Genomic DNA, 6,858 nt, shown 5'->3' with positions numbered 1-6,858 from the left:
GCTTTGCAGAAACGTCCAATGCCGACGTTTTCTTCTGGCGACTGGATTGAGATGAGAACATGTTGCAAAGATGTAGATACTTAACATACAAGTGAAATATTCAGTGACAATTATTTTGTACACCCACCATCCATCCTGACCTACTCCCTCAGACTTCAGGGCAATATATACACATGTATCACTTCATTCATTCATAAAACGCTGCCTGTGAACACAATCCAGGCAGCAGTTACATTTGACCACAATTTAGCTGTATGTTAATGTAATTTCAAGGAGACAGACTTGGGACGGTGATAACTGGCTCCCGTCTGAGCTGTAGGCAACTGTGACACTGATCTGCTGACCAAATAGTGCAAAAATATTACCATATCTTGTTGTGTAGACTAAAGAGAAGTTAGTTCTTCTAAAGTGATCAGTAAACAGCAATAAGTCTGATAAAGAATCTCCAAACCAACCAGAGACACAGCTACAAGTTATAAAAGTTCTACAGCTGAACAAAAGTAAGACTCACGAACAAAACCTGCATAAATCCTGGAAAGTTATTTAAATACAGCATGTCAGCAAAGAGGAAGTGATGTGTTTTTATTCTTTGCTTGCACTGATGGGCGTTATAAAACATTTACTACAGGATTCACTGTGGGATTCGTCATTATTTAAGGTTCCAAAATATGTCCAAAGTCATCGCTGATTCAGCCTGTGAGAGAAAACACATTTTCCTTCCTTGATATCATAATATTTTCTGAACTATCAGCAGTGACTCCACCGCGGTGCAAATATTGCACAAGACAAGCCGGGATAAAAAACTCTGAGGAACGTGAACGTGAAAAACAACTACAGTGTGACGACAACACATCTGCTCTCAGATATGTTTACTTGTTTGCATGTAACAGAGCTAGAAAAAGAGAGAAAGAGTTGATCCATCTCGTAGTTTAACAGTTATTCCACCACCTGCATATACACGATGTACACAGTATGTGTGTGTGTGTGTGTGTGTTTTCATGAAGCTATTCTTTGCACACACACACACACACACATACTACCTGGTGAGGGATAGTGTTTAGCAGCAGACATGATATGTGTGTCATCTGTATCGGAGCTGTCACTTACAGAAGGTCACACACACACACACACACGCACACGCGCACACACACACACACACACATAACCTGCTGTTGAACTGACTACTTGTAGCGTGTAAACAGGTGACAGATGACATCGGCTGACCAGATGTGTGTGTGTGTGTGTGTGTGTGTGTGTGTGTTATGGGGTCTGATTGGGGTGCTGATCATTCCATGAACTCAGCTGAGCCCCGCCAGTAAATCACACACACACACACACACACACACACACACACACACACACACTCACTCGGCTTCCCTCAATCTCCAACAACACATTGATTAGTCTCATCCGACAGTCGCTAATGAAGTCTTATTAGTACAGTGTGTGTGTGTGTGTGTGTGTGTGAGTGTGTGTGTGTGTGTGTTGTATTCACTGATCAACTGCCCCTCCCCCCCCTCCATCACCCCCTTGGGAAATCTGTCCCCCCCCCCCCCCCTCTCTCTCTCTTTTTCTCCCTCTGTTTTTATTCCTCGCTCGCTCACACTCTCACGTCCCTCTTTTCATCCTGGACTTTCTCTCATTCGACTCTCCATCCTTTATCCTCCTCTTTATCCTTCTCTCTCCCTCTCTCTGTTTCACTTTCCTTTACTCTGTCAGATCTGTAAAGTTCTCTTCCAAATGTGTATTTGTGTTTTTAGTTAATATTGGTTCAGCTCGACTAATTATAAGCAAATGATCAGTCACCATATCGCCGCGATCGGGGCAAACGTTGGCTGCACGTACTGATTAATCCACTCGTCCCAGTCGTTAGAGACGGGTATCAATATGATTTGGACAACAGAGTGAAACTGTGAGTTAGAGAGCACGTATCATAGAATCCACTCCGTCAGGTTTCGGTGTAGAGCCAAAGTTCACCTGAAGTTCACCTCAGTCTGGTAAAGTTCACGTCCCCTCCGGCTCTCTCTCTCTCTCTCTCCGTGTAGAGGTCACAGCCTCCATCTCGTCTCCGTTTTGCATTTTTTCATCTGTTTCTTCCCCTTTTTTCTGCGCTGATCGCTGAATAAATTAAGCGAGGTGAACTCTTTGATGTTTGATACAGGAGCGTGCGAGAGTACCTATTAGCTTATGTTTGTAAGGTTGTGTGACTCAGGGCTTGTTTGTTTGGCGTCCTCCTGATATATTCATCATCACAACATCTATTGCATGTTTAGAAGAGGAATCCTGAGGTTTCCTCCAGATTGTAAAGCCCTCTGAGGCAAATTTCAGATTTGTGATATTGAGCTGAATACATAAAAAATGTACTTGACTTGTCTGTTCTTGTAGGTTTTTGGCAGTTAGTTAGCAACTGTAGCAACTCATAGCCTACCTATTGCCCAATTTTCTCCATAGTTACTCCATTGTTGAGCGTCTTTCTGACTGTTTAAATTAGCAAAAGTTGGCAGAAAAAGTCTTTATACACTATGTGGTTTGTTTGCTGCTTCTTGAATATGATAAATAGCTGCTTTATCCTGTTTATTAATATTGTAGATTGATTATCTTTGGGTTTATATGCTGTCATTTGGACAAAACAAGCAGGACCTTTCCCTTCCTTTCTGCGATACTCCCACACACCTTCATTCTTGCCTACACCTGCCGGATCTAACGGCTTTTTTCAGTCCTGGATCAGATGCTGTTGGTACTGAGAGGTGATTTTGATTTTGATAGGTGAGGCGTTGTCCAGATTATAGTGAACATGACGTTACCTTGTGCTTTGAGAGTTTGGAGTACACAACATCACCACAGATCATTTTTTTCGGTCTCGAGTTTACAGCATTTATCAATTTTTTTTCTGGAAAACAGTAAAGAACTATAGACTGTGACTAGAATAAGTCGTATAATAAATTCACTATGCATATAAAAAGGTGGATGTAGAGTTAAGTTACTCTTTAACTGGGCATGACTCTCTATCCGAGGAGGACATGACCATATTTGGAAGCTGAAAGGAGAGAAAGAAAAACAGAAGAGTGATGGGAAGAGAAACTGAGAGGAAAGAGAGAGGGAGAAGGAAGGATGAGATGAAGATATGAAGGAGGATGAATGTGTGTGTGTGTGTGTGTGTGTGTGTGTGTGTGTGTGTGTGTGTGTGTGTAAGTGTGATTGTAGCTGGTTAACCTTGGTGGGTTTCATTAGTGGCCCAAGGCCAGCAGGCCGAGGATGAATTAGGAGGTTGGGGGCCACAAATTTATCCTGGACAAGGCCTTCTCTGATTAAACCTGCTGGACACACTCACACACACACACACACACACACACACACACACAGATGGACAGGTAAACACATTTAAAGATGGGAAAACAGACAAAGAGGTTGCACACATTAGAGTAAAATGAACATATGTGCAGAATTTAAAACACATAAACATTAAACACACACAGACGCACCAATTTTCACCTCCGTGGACCCTCTTGCTCACACACACATACACACACACACACACACACACATTGACATACTGTAGGGTGTAATCTACAGGGAGTTTATCATCTAAATACTTCAAACCCTCAGTCACTCCCAATCCGTTACATATGGGCCCCTCAGACCACACGTGTACTTCAACATGTGTGTGTGTGAGAGAGAGAGAGAGTTCATCCACAGTGACATTGTAAGAAAGCCGCTACGAAGCGTAAAGCGATCACGCCAGCTTTACCAATGAAAACGCACCGATCGAGAGTTGTCCGCAGCTGCGTTTTCTCTACGCTTAAAGGACGATTCAAGGTCGCGGAGGGTTTGTTGAGTTCGTCCGCTGATCCCAGGATCTCCCACCCGCCTCTCTGAGACCCCTCGGGAGACGCCCATGATGAGGGATCATCTCCTTGTCACTGTCTTGTGACCTCAAACTTTAAAGGATTTCAGTGTTCAGTTTGGTTTTTATGAATCTTTGCTTTGTGACGCCAAATATTCTGTTTTCTGTCATTAAGCTGTCACATAACGTTTTCCTTTGGTTCCTTTTAAAGATGAACAGATCTGTTAAATCCCTCAACAGGTACACAGTAATATATATAAACTTCTATCTTCGTAAAAAGGTGTCTGCTGGTGAAATGCAACTGTATCCAAATAACATTTATTTGCCGCAAAGTCAATTCTGTGTGTTGAGAAAGAAGCAGCACAGTCACTGAAACAGGAGGTATTCTTCAAAATCTGTGCATCTGTGCAAAATTTTAAATTTTAAGTCTAAAGTATCATAAAATGGAAATAAGTAAAGTCCAAATACCTCAAAATTGTACTTATGCACTGAACATTAGTATACAGTATATATACTATATGTACTGTAGTGTGAATGTAAGACAGGAGACGTAGACAGTCCTTCTCATTCTGTATCTTCTTTAAAGTTTTATGATTTATGACGAATGCATTAATTTTAACTTTGTGTGTCACAAAAATTCACCAATTTTACTCAACTTCCTCGCTCTACCACCAGCTTATCAACCTTTACACCAGTGTGAAGTTGCATAACTCACGTTTTCAAAGGTGGGGAGGTTATAAAACAGGCCGAAGGTCATCATCTGTGGTTCACCGCCCCCCCCCCACCCCTCCACCCACCCAATGTAATCTAGCTGAGGAGGGGTCAGCAGGTTCTATGGACAGTTTGCAGGGTGACTGAGGTCACTGTTCTCAACCATATATTAACCTGCTAATACCTGACCCGGAGCCTAAACCCTGCAAAGTCAGGACGACTATCAGCATCTTTACATGGAAGACACACACACACACAAACTATGTATTTGTACACCCACGTCAACACGCAAGCTTTCGGAGGCCCCCTAAGCATTAGGTTCCTCGAAATCTCCCGAGTTAAGCAGATAATGGTTGGTGGTCTTGATCCATACTGGGTTGAAATGAATGTGAACCGGCTGGCCTTTCTCCCAGCTGGACCCGGTCAGCGCAGGGTTAACCACTTCACATTTCTATTTGTTATAACAGTGTTGATGTACAGTTAAACAGAGAGCTTTCCATATGAATTCAAGGAGGGTCAAGAGGAGCATCTGCTCTCAAAACAATGGCCGAAGTCGTAAAATATGTAAAAATAACCGCTACAATTACAAAAGAGGAGAGTACAGGAAACGTTTGAAGATTCAAGTGATGTTATTCAGATCTTATTTATGAATGAGGAGTGCTGATTACAGTCTGGAGGACGATGAACTTTCCTTTCCAGTTGCAGAAAGTTGTTTACGTCGGTCTGTTTCTTCTGTTCTAACGAACGCATCGAGCTGCGTCAACGGCCTGTGACGAAACACATTAACGTAGGACACATCTGTCACCGGTGTTTATCGGTCGTAACGTCAGGTTCAGAGCGTCTAAAAGATGACGTTATTTAACCCTATGAGGAGAAAAAGACTGTTGACAGTCTGGAGCTTTTATTAAAAGGAGACTCCACTGATTATACACATCAAATTCAATTTACTACTCATGCAGAGTAACTTTAGTAGTTGTCTTGCTTGGAGACTATAAAGCTTATGTTACAAACTAGGGTCATAGAGTTTAAAAGACCTGTCAGGGAATCTAACTAAGGGCGCTATTAAAGGACTACTGCTGCTACGGATTAAAAGTCAGGAGATCTCAGACTCTGCTGCATCTCTTATGCACATCATAGAAGTGCATATTCACAGTGAAACAGTCAGTAAAAGTGAAACAAGTGAAACGGACACAGTTAAAACAGCAGGAATATTTGGAGCAATAAGTAGAGACCTCCACTCATCCCTCGATCATCTGCTGAGTGTAGGATGAGTCGTCAGTTTTATGGGAAGAGAGAGCGAGTTTGATACGTAAAAACTCAAACGTGTGTGTTGAAATGGTACTTTCCTGTTGCTTGTGTGATTATTTGTGATGTAAAGTCTTTTCTTTCTTTCTTTTTTGCACGAACATTTTAGTGATTTCAGCAGCTGTTATGCAAGAGAAAAACAAAACAGACACAAATATTACAATAAACGCAGGCTAATAGACATATGTGCCTTATATAATAGAACAGCATTCAAGAACTATGTTAAATCATTCACTTTAATTCATTTTATGGTTATTTTAGGTTTAACTCTGCACAAATCCATGAGATGTTTTTTTTGCTGCAGTCTCTTCTCTTTTACTCCATCAAGATTGTTTGCAGCCTGAAACTATAAAAATGTGCTTGTTTTTGTTTCCACTTTCAACTAACTTCTGATTACTCTTGTTGTTAAAGACTCTTGAGCTGAAAACTTTTGGAGCGCTTGTCGGTCAAGGCTCGACCTGGTTTTGGTGGTGGTGGTGGGGGGGGGGCATTGCTAATATTTCACTTACTTGCATGTTGATTTAGTCTCTTTCCCCCTGCTTTGTTGTTGCATTAAAGAACATCAAAAGAGGAAACCAATCTCTCGCACTTTCCCTCTGTGTCTCTCTTTTTTTTTATTAGTTTTCATCTCTTCTTTCTCTCTCTCTTTTTTTCCATACACACAGTGAAACACACACTGTACAGGTTGAGTGCGTTTGATTTATCCTGCTGCATTTCCTCCATGGCTCATTTCCATAAATCACATGTCAGTATGTTTGTAGCCAGGGGGACGTTAACAAGAGGCCGCAGTCCAAACACAGAGAGCATAAAAACCCCCCTGAAAACACTCCCCGACACACACAGCGGCCCCCGACCCGGCTCGACGGCCGCATCCATCAAAAGGACGGAGGAGGTCGGAAAAAAAAAAAAATTTTCATGCGGAGACAGCGAGGAAATGTTTTGTCATCCGAAGAGAGAGCACTGTTGAAAGAAAGCGTGTGTGTGTGTGTGTGTGTGTG

This window comes from Thunnus albacares, chromosome 8, assembly GCF_914725855.1.
Source record: "Thunnus albacares chromosome 8, fThuAlb1.1, whole genome shotgun sequence".
Lineage (NCBI taxonomy): Eukaryota > Metazoa > Chordata > Actinopteri > Scombriformes > Scombridae > Thunnus > Thunnus albacares.
The sequence above is the reverse complement of the archived record's forward strand: the minus strand, read 5'-3'. Positions refer to the sequence as shown.